Raw genomic sequence first — 15,980 nt, 5'->3', positions numbered from 1 at the left:
ATGTTTCTCCATCTGTTTGTGTCCTCTCTTATTTCGTTGAGCAGTGGCTTGTAGTTCTCCTTGAAGAGGTCCTTTACATTCCTTGTTAGTTGTATTCCTAGGTATTTTATTCTCTTTGTGGCAATTGTGAATGGAAGTTTCTTCTTGATTTGGCTCTCTTTAAGTCTGTTACTGGTGTATAGGAATGCATGTGATTTTTGCACATTGATTTTGTATCCTGAGACTTTGCTGAAGTTGCTTATCAGTTTCAGGAGGTTTGGGGCTGAGACGATGGGGTCTTCTAGATATACAATCATGTCGTCTGCAAATAGAGACAATTTGACTTCCTCCTTTCCTATTTGAATGCCCTTTATTTCTTTTTCTTGCCTGATTGCTCTGGCTAGAACTTCTAATACTATATTGAATAGCAGTGGTGAGAGCGGGCATCCTTGTCTGGTGCCACATTTCAAGGGGAATGCTTCCAGTTTTTGCCCATTCAGTATGATATTGGCTGTTGGTTTGTCATAAATAGCTTTTATTATTTTGAGATATGTTCCATCGATACCTAGCTTATTGAGTGTTTTTAGCATAAAGGGCTGTTGAATTTTGTCAAAGGCCTTCTCTGCATCAATTGAGATAATCATGTGGTTTTTGTCTTTGGTTCTGTTTATGTGGTGAATTACGTTTATAGACTTGCGTATGTTGAACCAGCCTTGCATCCCCGGGATGAAGCCTACTTGATCATGGTGGATAAGCTTTTTGATGTGCTGTTGCAATCGGCTTGTCAGTATTTTATTGAAGATTTTTGCATCTATGTTCATCATAGATATTGGCCTGAAGTTTTCTTTTCTTGTTGAGTCTCTGCCGGGTTTTGGAATCAGGATGATGTTGGTCTCATAAAATGATTTGGGAAGAATTCCCTCTTTTTGTATTGTTTGGAATAGTTTCAGAAGAAATGGTACCAGCTCCTCTTTGTATGTCTGGTAGAATTCAGCTGTGAACCCATCTGGACCTGGGCTTTTTTTGGGTGGTAAGCTCTTAATTGCTGCCTCAACTTCAGACCTTGTTATGGGTCTGTTCAGGTTTTTGGCTTCTTCCTGGTTTAGGCTTGGCAGGAGGCAAGTGTCCAGGAATTTATCCATTTCTTCCAGGTTTATTAGTTTGTGTGCATAGAGTTGTTTGTAATAATCTCTGATGATGGTTTGAATTTCTGTGGAATCTGTGGTGATATCCCCTTTATCGTTTTTTATTGCATCAATTTGGTTATTCTCTCTTTTCTTTTTTATTAATCTGGCTAGTGGTCTGTCTATTTTGTTGATCTTTTCAAAAAACCAGCTCCTGGATTTATTGATTTTTTGAAGGGTTTTTTGTGTCTCTATCTCCTTCAGTTCTGCTCTGATCTTAGCTATTTCTTGTCTTCTGCTAGACTTTGAGTTTTTTTGATCTTGCTCCTCTAGCTCTTTCAGTTTTGACGATAGGGTGTCAATTTTTGATCTCTCCTTGCTTCTCATGTGGGCACTTATTGCTATATATTTTCCTCTAGAGACTGCTTTAAATGTGTCCCAGAGATTCTGGTATGTTGTGTCTTCATTCTCGTTGGTTTCGAAGAACATCTTTATTTCTGCCTTCATTTCATTGTTTATCCAGTCAACATTCAAGAGCAAGTTGTTCAGTTTCCATGAAGCTGTGCGGTTCTGAGTTAGTTTTTGAATTCTGAGTTCTAACTTGATTGCACTGTGGTCTGAGAGAGTGTTTGTTACGATTTCTGTTCTTTTGCATTTGCTGAGGAGTGATTTACTCCCAATTATGTGGTCAATTTTAGAGTAGGTGTGATGTGGTGCTGAGAAGAATGTATATTCTGTGGATTTGGGGTGGAGAGTTCTGTAAATGTCTATTAGGTTTGCTTGGTCCAGGTCTGAGTTCAAGTCCTGGATATCCTTGTTAATTTTCTGTCTGGTTGATCTGTCTAATGTTGACAATGGGGTGTTAAAGTCTCCCACTATTATTGTATGGGAGTCTAAGTCCCTTTGTAAGTCATTAAGAACTTGCCTTATGTATCTGGGTGCTCCTGTATTGGGTGCGTATATATTTAGGATCGTTAGCTCTTCTTGTTGCATTGATCCTTTTACCATTATGTAATGTCCTTCTTTGTCTCTTATGATCTTTGTTGCTTTAAAGTCTAATTTATCAGAGATGAGAATTGCAACTCCTGCTTTTTTTTGCTCTCCATTTGCTTGGTAAATCTTCCTCCATCCCTTTATTTTGAGCCTTTGTGTATCCTTGCATGTGAGGTGGGTTTCCTGGATACAGCACACCGATGGGTTTTGTCTTTTTATCCAATTTGTCAGTCTGTGTCTTTTGATTGGGGCATTTAGTCCATTTACATTTAGGGTTAATGTTGTTATGTGTGAATTTGATACTGCCATTTTGGTGCTAGCTGGCTGTTTTGCCCTTTAGTTGAGCTGGTACTTGTTGTTCCTTTGTATGTGTAGAGCCTCTTTCAGGAGCTCTTGTAGAGCTGGCCTGGTGGTGATGAAATCTCTGAGTACTTGCATGTTCCCAAAGGATTTTATTTTTCCTTCACTTATGAAGCTTAGTTTGGCTGGATAGGAGATTCTGGGTTGAAAGTTCTTTTCTTTAAGGATGTTGAATATTGGCCCCCATTCTCTTCTGGCTTGTAGGGTTTCTGCTGAGAGATCTGCTGTAAGTCTGATGGGCTTCCCTTTGTGGGTAACCCGACCTTTCTCTCTGGCTGCCCTTAGTATTTTCTCCTTCATTTCGACCCTGGTGAATCTGACGATTATGTGCCTTGGGGTTGCTCTTCTTGACGAATATCTTTGTGGTGTTCTCTGTATTTCCTGGACTTGAATGTTTGCCTGCCTTGCTAGGTTGGGGAAGTTTTCCTGGATAATATCCTGAAGAGTATTTTCCAGCTTGGATTCATTCTCTTCGTCGCATTCGGGTACGCCTATCAAACGTAGATTAGGTCTTTTCACATAGTCCCACATTTCTTGGAGACTTTGTTCATTCCTTTTTACCCTTTTTTCTCCAGTCTTGCCTTCCCGTTTTATTTCATTGAGTTGATCTTCGACCTCTGATATCCTTTCTTCTGCTTGGTCAATTCGGCTGTTGATACTTGTGCATGCTTCACGAAGTTCTCGTGTTGCAGTTTTCAGCTCCATCAATTCACTTATATTCCTTTCTATTTTGTCCATTCTTGTTAGCATTTCATCAAATCTTTTTTCAAGGTTCTTAGTTTCTTTGCATTTGGTTAGAACATGTTCTTTAAGTTCACAGAAGTTTCTTACTACCCATCTTCTGAATTCTGATTCTGTCATTTCATCACACTCATTCTCCATCCAACCTTGTTCCCTTGCTGGCGAGGAGTTGTGATCCCTTTTAGGAGGAGAGGTGTTCTGGTTTCGGGTGTTTTCATCCTTTTTGCGCCGGTTTCTTCCCATCCTTAAGGATTTATCCACCTGTCGACTTTGTAGTTGCTGGCTTTCAGATTGGGTCTCAAATCTTTCAGATTGACGTTCTGTTTGTTGATGATGAGGTTATTTCTGCTTCTTGGTTTTCCTTCTGACAGTCTGGCCCCTCTGCTGTAGGTCTGCTGAGGTTCACTCCAGGCCCTGCTTGCCTGGGGTTCACCTGCAGCAGCTGTTGAACAGCAAGGGTTGTTACCAGTTTTCTTCTTCTTCTATCTTTGTCCCAGAAGGATACCCGCCTAGTGTCAATCTGATCTCTCCTCTGTGAGGTGTCTTTTTGGATATATAAGGGTCAGGGAGCTGCTTGAGGAGACGGTCTTTTCTTTATAGGAGCTCAAATGGTGAGCTGTGAGCTCTGTTGTTCATTCAGAGCTGCTGGGCAGGTACTTTTAGGTCTGCTGCAGCTGAACTCATAAACTGCTTTTTGTTCCCAGGTGCTCTGTCCCAGGGATTTAGGGCTTTATTTATGAGTTTCCGTTATGCTGCTGCCTTCTTTTTTTTTTTTTTTTTTTTTTTTTTTTCTTTTTTTCCTTCAGACCTGCCCAGCCCAGCAAGGAGGCAGCCTAGTCACTGTCGGCCTATAGCAGCTTTGCTGAGCTGCTGTGGGCTGCGCCCCGCTGCCGAGTGAACTTCCCTGCAGTCCTGTTTATATGGGTGTAGTTAGAACTGCTTTGGCGATGGTGGCCCGCCTCTGTTGGGGCGGAGTCTCTGCTGTGGCGGGTTGCCTTGGCAACGGCGGGCTGCCTCGGTAATGGCGGACACCCCTCCCCCACAGAGCTGGACTGTCCCGGGTTCAGCTGCGCTTGCTGTGAAATTCTCAATCCAGAGTTTCTGGTTGCTGTTCTTTTGTGGGGGTGGGGCCAGCCGAGCCTGATCGCCTGGCTCCCTGCCTCAGAGCCTTTTTTAAGTTGGTGTTCCAGTCGCCTGTTGAAGAGGCGCCGGGGTCTGTTTGTTTTCCCCTGCGGCCACTCACTGCGCTGGCTTAAACAGCGGCACTGAGGTTTGTGGCGCTTTTTTTTCTTTTTTTTTTTTTTGCCCTGGAATCTACTGTCCTGGTTCTCTGCTCAGTCCCCTTTTTGAACCAGCATATGGGCGACTTCCCGTGGCTCCAATCGCCAGCCAAAAGGGCACCCAGACCGGTGTATTTTGTACGGAGAACCGCGGCTCCGGGGCGCCGACAAAGCAGCCGCGCGGGGCAAAGCAGCGGCGCTGGCCGGCACAGCCGCGCTGGCCGCAACAGCCGCGCTGGCGAGCGTGGAGCACCTCTGCCCGGGAATTTCCTAGTCTGTGGGCAATAAAAACGCGGCGTCCACTCACCCTCTGCGCTTTCACTGGGAGCTGCAATCCTGAGCTGTTCCTAAACGGCCATCTTCCACAATTCTTGTTTTACTTTGTGATAAGACTCTTTAAAACTAATAAATTATTTAGCTGAATTTAACAGCTGATTGCTTTTGTGGAAATATCTAAGTAATGAAATTCTTTTCCTTTTCCTAGCTTTTGATTACTATAGAATTGATACTTTATCAAATGGTAGATTCTGAAAAGCTATTAATTCAACATACATTTTAATAGAATCATTAGCTATATGTACAGACTTTCTTAATCCTCAAATAATACAATGTTTTAATAAGCTACTCTTACCCCTACCAGAAACTGGACTATAAATAGATCTAAAGCTGCAAGAGTGAAAGCACTGTCCATAGTGACTTCTTCACTTGTGTAGCTTGGACCCTGAAAAACAACAGGTCCCACCCCCTGAAGATGCTGGAATAGGGTGATCCAGGAAATCCTTCCCTCCCTGGATCTTTCGCAGCATTCTTTTAACGTCTTCCTCTACTATTTGTGTATTTTTTAAATTAACATTCAAGGTTATAAACTTTTAAGGGCCAAGAGTGTGTTTTACTCAATTTTGTAAACTCTACAGCCACTATCACAATACTTGCCACAAAAAGAATTCCTCAATAAACATTTATGTTTCATTACACTCAGCTGAGCTGAAATTGGCCAGAAACAAGAACTAGAAACTTATTTGCACCATCATCAAGGGAAAAAAATGGTTCAAAGAGTTAGAGACCTGTTTTCTATCTCCACTTGATGGCTATGTGAAAAGCTTTTCTCAATACTTCTGCTCTCCCAAATAATATTTGCCTCCTCCTGTTTCCCAGAAGTTGTATAAAAAGATGTATGGCAAAAATCCTAGGGAATCCTGACAACAGAAGACATGTTTGTAGCGTCTTGGTCACTGTCCTTAGGATATGTTTTTCTTAACTGAATAAGTAGTTGTTGAGAATCTATGTGCTGACGCTGTCCTAAGCACAGGATATACAATAGTGAGCAGACAAAAAAGTAGAAGAAAATACATCCCTACCCTTATAGACCTGATAGTTTAATGCTAGAACAAATGTCAATGAGTGTTAAGTAGAAAAGAATACAAAAATAGAGAAGTCACCCAGTTCATAGAAGTTGCCAGAAGCTTCCCTGGGGGGGGTAAAAATTAGCAGCAATTGTAAAGAAGTGTAAGAGTTAACCAGGTGGAACTGGAGACAGATGAAAGAGCAAGTGCAAGGACATAGCAGGAGGAAGGAGGACAGATTGAAGGAACTGAGCAAAGCCTAAGTAGCTGGAGCCAAAGTAAGCAATGAAATGCGAAACACGCACAGAAGCTACACCATGCCAGGCCAGGTAGACTTTGTGAGAGTTTGTGTGTAACATGATCAGAATTGCATTTTAAAAGATTCCTTTGGTGCATGGTGAGGAATGGATTGAAAGGCAGCAAACCAGGCGGGGCATAGTGGCTCACGCCACTAATGCCAGCACTTCGGGAGGCTGAGGTGGGCAGATCACCTGAAGTCAGGAGTTCGAGACCAGCCTGGCCAACATGGTGAAACCCTGTCTCTACTAAAAACACAAAAGTAGCCGGGCATGATGGCTCATGACTGTAATCCCAGCTGCTTGGGAGGCTGAGGCAAGAGAATCAATTGAACCTGGGAGGCGGAGATTGCAGTAAGCCAAGATCATGCCATTGCACTCCAGCCTGGGCAACAAGAATGAAACTCTGTCTCAAAAAAAAGAAAAAAAGAAAAGAAAGAAGAAGAAAGGCAGCAAAGCAGCAGTGTGTATCATGTACAGTCCAGAAAACCTCAGAAGGCCAATTTCTGCCTTTTAAACCATCAGCTTTCTTGTTACAGATACCCAGGGTCTCTTTTTTTTTCTTTTTTGACTTTTAAGTCCAGGGGTACAAGTGCACATTTGTTACAGAGGTAAACTTCTGTCATGGGGGTTTGTTATACAGACTATTTCATCGCCCATGTATTAAGCCTAGTTCATTAGTTATTTTTCCTGTTCCTCTCCTTCCTCCCACCCTTCACCCTCCAATAAGCCTCAGTGTGTGTTGTTTCCTCTATGTGTCCATGTGTTCTCATCATTAAGCTCCCACTCATAAGTGGGAACATGCAGTATATGGTTTTCTGTTTCTGCATTAGTTTGTTAACAAAAATAATTACCTCCAGCTCCATCCATGTTCCTGCAAAGGACATGATCTCATTCTTTTTATGGTTGCATAGTATTCCATGGTGTATATGCACCACATTTTCTTTATCCAGTCTGTCACTGGTAGGCATTTAGGTTGATTTCATGTCTTTATAAAAGAAGCCTAGTGGGGCCATTTAAGCACTGAGTCAGAATAGTTTGGGGTCAGACTCAATTTAAAAGTGTTGCTCTAAGGTCATTGCCAGATTCAATATTTAGGATGACTCAAAATTCGTGCCTTACCATCTTGGTGACCATAATTGTATATTATACTTGGTTTCGTGTCCTGAGAAAAGGAAGCCAATTTTCCCTCAAAGTAATGCAATTTAGGGTCTCTGCAAACAGTAAGAAGTGACTGATATGAGAGAAGAGTCAACAGTCTTTGAGGATTGTGTTTTACATGTTTAAGTCAAGGAATTTGTGAGCTGGCGTGGTAGGCTGGGAAAAACAGCTTCATGACTGTCTTTCTCTCAGAAACAGTTTTTAGCAGGCTCCCAACTTCCTGGGCTTCCAGTTCCCAGACACACACAGCCCTTCAGGCCTGGGACCAGGTAATCACAAGACTTCAGTCAAACCCTATTTGCATTTTCTCTGAGAAAAGCCTGAGGTTTTCTTTTCTTGGTCTTAGTCCAAAGGTGAGGTTTTCTGAAAAGTTTGAGAAGAAATTCATGCCAATTAATTAGAGACCTATAAAAAGGGAAAAGAATATGTCTCTATACTCCTATTTTTATTTTTTTGGCTGGAGAAAGCTCCAAGAAGCAGCCTTGTAATTAATTTCTTTGGCACACCTGAACCCTTGCAGGATGCACATTGGCTATGTCATACTCACACAAGGAATATTACTTAGTAAAATACTGACACCAGGAAAGCTGAATCTATATAAGATAGTAAAAGATGCTTAGCAACAAAACTGGCTATATTCCTTCATTTATTTATTCATTCATTTCTAAATAAATGAGCATTGGTTAAGCAACCACACTGTGCTAGATAATGGGAATTACAGTGTCATTGATTTCACTAGGGTGGCACCAGAGTAAGTATCTTGTGAGCTCAGAGATCTAGATCCCCAAAAATGATCAGGTTAGACTTGGCTTAGACCAAGTTCTCACAGCATTTTGGAGAAATAGGTCTTCCAAGGGTTCAGGAAATCTCCCCATCCTGGTAATTCCTAGGGCATGGGGACATCTGACCTCTAGTGCTGAAATGGGCCCAACAATCTCATAGACAGTTGTTTTTGAATAAACATACAAATTAATCCTTCTGCTGTTAAAGCTTGAAACTTGTATTTGTTTTAACTCAGTTCCTTCCTCAGGAAAGGACCCTCAGGCCTCTCAAAAAAACAAAAAGCGCTACTTCCTGTTTTCTCACGCAGTGTTACATTTCTTCCCTGCTATATCAACTCCTAGTTTTAGTCAGTTAGGGAGATGGATTTGAGACTGAGCTTTCATTTTCTCAGTGGTTAGCTTTCTGTGTGGCAAGCAGCAGGATCTAGCCTGAACCCCTGGTTTTCCAGTAACAGAGCCACTTTCTGACTTGCTATCTGAGCTTCTGGAATTGGCTCTCAAGATGCAGCCTCCATCCGTCCCAGAAGCCTTGCTGTGAGTTTACATGCCCAGAGAGTCCCATTAATGGGCCTAGTGCCAGCTACCCAAGTACCAAAGTCTCTAAACCCCCTTAAACATGTACATGTGTTAATGTCTGCTGACCTACTTCCCTCCCTACCTACCTGCCTGCCTGTCTCCCTCATATTATATCCCTATGACAACAGGAAAAACTGAAGCTATGATTATATTTGGAGAAGAAAATTGGGAATGATAGCTTGGAGGGAGACCTTGCCCTATGTGTCTTTGGTCTTTTTTGTATTCCTTAAGAGCTCATCTCATCCTCCTTTTACAGCAAAGTGTCTCAAGTGTCTACGTCTTCCTTTGTCTAAGTTGCCAATGACTTTTATGTTACTAAGTCCAATCATCAGTTTTCTGTTTCCTTATGATTACTTACCGACTCAATAAACTCTTTAGTCTTTCTTGACCAGTGTCTTCATTTGGCTTCTGGGACATTATGCTTGAATAGCATTATTTTCTCATCTCATTGTGCTTTCTCAGTCTCCCCTGCTAACTCTTCTTCTTTTGTTTGACATCTGTATTTTGGATAGGCCCAGGGATCTGTCTTGGGTTCCCTTCTCTACCTACACATGCTGTCTACACGGCTTTATTCAAATTCATGGCTTAACACCATGGATGTATTAGTGATTGCAAGTTTATATCTCTAGTGCTGCCTCACTTCTGCTGACTTACCATCTCCAGATGGATGTCTGGAGGCATCTCAAGCATAGCACAGCCAGATCGTTTAGGACTTCCTCGTGGTCACTCAAAAGCTGGTTATCTCCCAGTGTTCCCCCATCTTGGTACTACATCTACCCAATCTCACAGATCTCAAACCTAGGAGTTAGCTTTAATTTCTCCTTTGGTCTCACTTCACAGTCAATTTTTCAGCAAGTTCTGTTGACTCTATCTCCAAAACATATCACGAAAACATTTATTTCTTCTCATGTCTACTACTCCAGTCCAAATACTAATATTCTACCTTCAAGGAAACTGCTGTAGCCTCTGAACTGGTCTCCTTCTTCAATCTTGCTTCACTGTAATCCATTCTTCACATGAGAGTCAAAGCGGATTTTTTAAAAATCAGTGGTTATCAATTGAGATAATTGTGCCCCTAAAGGAACATTTGGAAAGGTCTCGACACATTTTTCATTATTACAATTCAGAGAAATGGATGCCAGTGGGTAGTCACCAAGGATGCTGAACAGGACAGCGTCCCACAGCAAAGAATTATCTGGCTCAGAATATCAATAGTGCCAAGGAAGAGAAATGTTCAAAAATCCCATTCCCTGGTTTCCCCTTGCACTTGGAGCAACCTTTATACTGTTTCACAAAGTACTAGTAATCTGGCCTTCCCCTGTCTATGTTTCCAACTTTATCTTTTACTCTCTTCCTCCACATTTTGATACAGCCACATTGAGCTTCCTGTTTTTGAACACACTCAGCTCATTCTTGCCTTAAGTTCTTTGTGTCAGTTGCATCCTTTGTCTGGAATTTTTTTCTCTGTACTCCTCAAATGGTTATTCCTACTCACAATAATAGTTAATGTTTAGATAGTGTTTACAAAATGCCAAGAATTCAAATTTTCTTTTTTTTCTTTTTTTTTTTTTTTGAGACAGAGTCTCACTCTGTCACCAAGGCTGGAGTGCAGTGATGCAGTCTCAGCTCATCACAACCTCCGCCTCCCAGGTTCAAGCAATTATCCTGCCTCAGCCTCCTAAGTACCTGGGATTACAGGTGCGCACCACCACACCCAGCTAATTTTTGTATTTTTTAGAAGAGACAGGGTTTCACCATGTTGGCCAGGTTAGTCTTGTACTCCTGACCTTGTGATCTCCCCGCCTCAGCCTCCCAAAGTGCTGGGATTATAGGCATGAGCCACCATGCCTGGCCCAAGAATTCCAATTTTCTAAGAACTCTACACATGTTAACTTGTACATGCAACACTACAAGTAGATACACTACCAGAAACTAAAGAACAGGGCTTTAAAATAATGTGTCTGAGGTCACATGGCTAGTAAATGAGAGAAGTGGCTCCAAAGTCCTAGCTCGTAACCACTGCATGGTACTATAAGTCAGACTTCAGATTAAGTCATGTCCTCAAAGAGACCTTTCTTTACTCACTTCTAAATTTGTCATCCAGGCTGGTCCTGGTGGCTTATGCCTAAAATCCTGGCACTTTGAAAGGCTGAGGTGGGCAGATCACCAGAGGGTCAGGAGTTCTAAATCAGCCTGACCAACATGGTGAAACCTCGTCTCTACTAAAAATGCAAAACTTAGCCAGGCATGATGGCACACGCCTGGTTGTCCCAGCTACTCAGGAGGCTGAGGCAGGAGAACTGCTTGAAACCAAGAAGTGGAGGTTGCAGTGAGCCAAGATTGTGCCACTGCCCTCCAGCCTGGGCAACAAAGTGAAATTCCATCTCAAATAAATAATAAATAAATAAATAAAATATTCACCCACTTGTTCTGTCACCTCATCTTACTTCAATCCATGGCATAGCTCAGACCATAATTAGATTTTCTGGGTTTGTATTTATGTGTTTATGACATGTCTTTAAATCAGGAATCACTAAAATCAGGAATCATGAATATCTTATTTATTCTATATTCTCAGTATACAAGAAAGTGTTTGGCACATAGCAGACATTCAAAAAATATTTTCCAATGAATGTTACTAAAATGTATTGTTAGAAAAGGCAATATATCAAATTTATTAAAAGCACATATTTTGGGGCCAAATCTATGGTTGAGTACCATTTCTACTACATCATATTATGTGATCTTTGGCAAAATGTCCTAACCTTGTTAAGTCTTCATTTCTACATCTTGAAAGTGGAGGTAGTAACTACCTCAGAAGGTTGACATAAAAATTAGATAATGCTTATAAAGCTTTCAGATTTACCTGTTTAGTATATGTTAGCTATTAATATTAGAGAAAATAAAAAAGACCTAATGACATTCAGCCTAACTATACTCCTCCAAACTTACTTCTATTTTTTTGCCTGAAGGCTTACAGTCATTTATATATTATTGCCACAGCAAGTGTCAGTGCCAAATCTTCAGTATCCAGTTCTAATACTTCTGATCCTTGAGTAAGAGTTGCTAACTACCTACATTAATGGACTAGTATGTGCTTAATTAGGCATATTCTTGTCAGTTTTGAATTAACAACTAGTATTGATATTCAATAATTTGATGTTTCAAGAATAAACTTTTCTTTTATTCACCCTAAAAATTATTTCAATCTAAATTAAGATCATGCAGCAGTATTGTACAAAATCAAGGTTTTCCTATTATGGCTTCTGAAGAGACTTTAAGAGTTGGCCAATTTCAAACAAGATGGTCTTTATAGTGACATAGTGGGAGGAGTCCAAATGGGTCAATAAGAAACCCAGAATTATAGTTTGGCCACCTGAGTAAAGGAAGCTCAAAATAATAATGGAAGAATCCAAACAATAACCAAAACACCATGGTACTAATATAAAAACAGACACATAGACCAATGGAACAAAACAGAGAGCCCAGAAATAAGGCTACACACCTAGAACCATCTGATCTTCAACAAAGCTGACAAAAACAAGCAATGTGGAAAGGACTCCATATTCAATAAATGATGCTGGGATATTGGCTGGCCATATGCAGAAAATTAAAATTGGACCTCTTTCTTGCACCATATACAAAAATTAACTTTAGATGGATTAAATACTTAAATGTAAAACCCAAAACTATAAAAACCTTGGAAGACAACTAGGCAATGCCATTCTGGAAATAGGAACTGGCAAAGATTCCATGACAAAGACACCAAAAGCAATTGCAACAAAAATAAAAATTGACAAATGGGATCTAATGAAACTTAGGAGCTCTTGCACAGCAAAAGAAACTATCAACAACATGTTTACAATATAAGAATAGAAGAAAATTTTTGCAAATTATGCCTCTGACAAAGGTCGAATATCTAGCCTCCGTAAAGAACTTAAATTTACAAGAAGAAAAACAAAAAAGTGGGCAAAGGACATGAACAGACACTTTTCAAAAGAAGACATACATGCAGCCAAAAAGCATACAAAAAAAAGCTCAATATCATTGATTATTAGAGAAATATAAATCAAAACCACAATGAGTTACCATCTCACACCTAGTTACCATCTCACACCAGTCAGAACATCTATTAATAAATGCCAAAAAATAACAGATGCCAGCAAGATTGCAAAGAAAACGGAACACAAATTAATTCAACCATTGTGGAAAGAAGTGTGGTGATTCCTCAAAGAACTAAAAACAGAACTACCATTTGACCTAGCCATTTTATCACTAGGTATATACCCAAAGAAATATAAATAGTTCTATTTAAAGACACATGCACGTGCACGTTCGTTGCAGCACTATTCACAATAGCAAAGACATAAAATCAACCTAAATGCCTATCAATGACAGATTGGATAAAGAGAATGTAGTACATATTCACCATGGAATACTATGTAGCCATAAAAAGGAACAAGATTATATCTTTTGCAGGAACATGGATGGATTTAGAGGCCATTATCCTTAGCAAACTAACACAGGAATGGAAAACAAAATACTGTATATTGTCACTTGTAAGTAGAAGCTAAATGATAAGAACACATGAACACATAGAGGAGAATAGCAGACATTGGAGCCTACCAGAGGGTGGGAGGAAAAAGAGGATCAGAAAAAATAACTATTGGATACTAGGCTTAGTACCTGAGTGATGTAATAATTTGTACAACCAACCTCTGTGACACAAGTTTACCTATATAACAAATTTGTGTGTGTACCCTGAACCTAAAATAAAAGTTTTTCTTAAAAAAAAAAATGGAAGCCCAATCAATGGAATGAAAATAAAAGAGCAGTGGGAGCAAATGTTTGAATCTTTCTGAGACCTTTTAAAATTAAAGTAATAGTTACACAATCAACTTTTGGTTTTATATCCAGCCCAGAGTTGAGGCCCCAGGAACCATGTTCCAGGGGGTTATAGCTGACTTCCTGGGGAAAAAAACTAGTAATAAGTGCAGCAAGAAAAAAGCAAATTGAAAGTGGGACTGTGGAAGGCTGGTTCTAAGAATACCCCCAATGATTCCTTCCTCTTGATATCCATGTTCTTGTGTAATCACTTCTCCCTAAGTGTAGGTGGGACATAGTGACTCATTGCTAAGGAATAAAACATGGCAAAATAAATGAGCTGTCATTTCCCAGACTCTAATTTCCATCTTTCTTCCTTCTTCCATTCATTCCCTGGCTCTGAGCAAAGACAGCTGTGAGCTTCCCTATGGAGAAGTACATGTGACAAAGAACTGAGGGAAGACTTCAATGCAATAGCCAGCAAAGAAATGAATTCTGCCATCAATTACATGAACCAACTTGGAACAAGAACCTGCCTCCATTGGACCTTCAAATGAGGTTGCAACCCTGGCTGCCATTTTGACTGCAGCCTTCTGAGAGACTTTGAGGGAGATATACTTCAGCTAAGCTGCTCCCAGATTCCTGATCCAGAAACTGTGAGATAATAAATGTTTATTGTTTTGTTTTGGTTTTTTGTTTCTCTGGTTTTTTTGAGATGGAGTCTTACTATGTAGCCCAGGCTGGAATACAGTGGTGAGATCTCAGCTCACTACAATCTCTGCCTCCCAGTCCAGGTTCAAACAATTGAACCTGCCTCAGCCTCCCAAGTAGCTGAAATTACAGGCTTGCACCACCATGCCCAGATGACTTTTGTGTCTTTAGTAGAGGTGGGAGTTTCACCATGTTGGTCAGGTTGGTCTTGAACTCTTGACCTCACAATCTGCCCCTCTTGGCCTCCCAAAGTGCTGAGACTACAGGCATAAGCCACCGCACCCAGCCATGTTTATTGTTTTCAGTGGCTAAGTTCTGGGATCATTTGTTAGGCACTAATAGGTAATTAACACAGAAACTGTGCCAAAAGTAAGGGCCCTGTTAACTGACACTCATTCATTTATTTGTTCACTTAACATTTATTTTTTGAGCATTGCTGAGATAAAACCATCCCAAGGACACGAAGAGTTCTCTGTCTTCTAAAAGTTTCATTTTATAGAAGTTCACAAACATCTAGAAAAGGCAGAAGTATTGAAGGCCCGGTCAGGGAAGGCATTCCTGAGAAGATAAACTGAGTTCTTGGCCAGACCTCGTTGGATACATAGCATTCGACAGGCAGGCAGGATGGGGACAAAAGAAGTGGAGAAGTAAAAGCATGGTGGCAGAGAGGAAACAGGTCTAGAATCTGAGACTCTACAGGTTAGTGAAAATTATGAGAGAAAAAAACACAGAAGAGAAGGAGCAGGGCTCATTTAAAGTTTCCTTTCTGGCCAATAACAACTAGTATCAGGGACTCTGTGGAAAGAAAAGGCGATCTTCTGCCGTCCCAAATATTGTACATAAAACTTATTAATTCTGTCAAAGATGGGAATGCAGAGGACATAATTTCTTCATCTGGTTTATTGTACCATCTCTAAGACCACTGTTACACTACTACATTGTTCCTAAACTTGAGTGAACCATTTATCACTAAAAATGGGGAGAAACAAAACAAAACAAAAATTATTTTCAGATGGAACATCTTGCGGATTTATATCTTATCCGCTAGACTCTAGAAATTTAGCTAAAATGTTGCATGTGTGTCATGAAATGTGGGAAGAGAAAAATTTTTAAGCCACAAATGCAAAACACTACTGGAAAAGATGACAGAATGATGATTATCATAGGGTTTTGAATTGTTATACAAGAAGGGTGCATCTATGTTATTAGCATTAGATCTTTTCATGGCTCTTTCTGGAGTGTATGGAAAAAAATCTTATAATCTTTACTCTGAAAATATTATTTATTTAAGAAGTGAACCATTTGAAGAGAAGATATAGGATCCTCTTGAGCTTCTGTTAATGTTTTCATCACTGGCATCAATTTTTAATGTCTTGAGTTATTTAAGTTAGACCTTTCTGTGATGAACATTGTTGGGAGGCTGAATTATGTCCCCTCTAAAATTCATATGTTGATATTCTATCCCCTCGTACCAGAACGTGATATTTGGAAATAGGGACTTGAAAGAAGTAATTAAGGTAAAATGAGGTTATATGGGTAGGCATTTATCCAATGTAAGTGATGTCCTTATAAGAAGAGACTAGAGGCTGGGCGCAGTGTGAGCCACTAATCCCAGCACTTTAATCCCAGCACTTTGGGAGGCCGAGGGGGGTGGATCACGAGGTGAAGTGATTGAGACCATCCTGGCCAACATGGTGAAATCCTGTCTCTACTAAAAAATACAAAAAAATTAGCTGGACGTGGTGGCGTGCGCCTGTAGTCCCAGCTACTCGGGAGGCTGAGGCAGGAGAATTGCTTGAACCCAGGAGGC

The sequence above is a fragment of the Sapajus apella genome, unplaced genomic scaffold (genome assembly GCF_009761245.1).
Source record: "Sapajus apella isolate SASKATOON/1434 unplaced genomic scaffold, GSC_monkey_1.0 scaffold11, whole genome shotgun sequence".
NCBI lineage: Eukaryota > Metazoa > Chordata > Mammalia > Primates > Cebidae > Sapajus > Sapajus apella.
The sequence above is the reverse complement of the archived record's forward strand: the minus strand, read 5'-3'. Positions refer to the sequence as shown.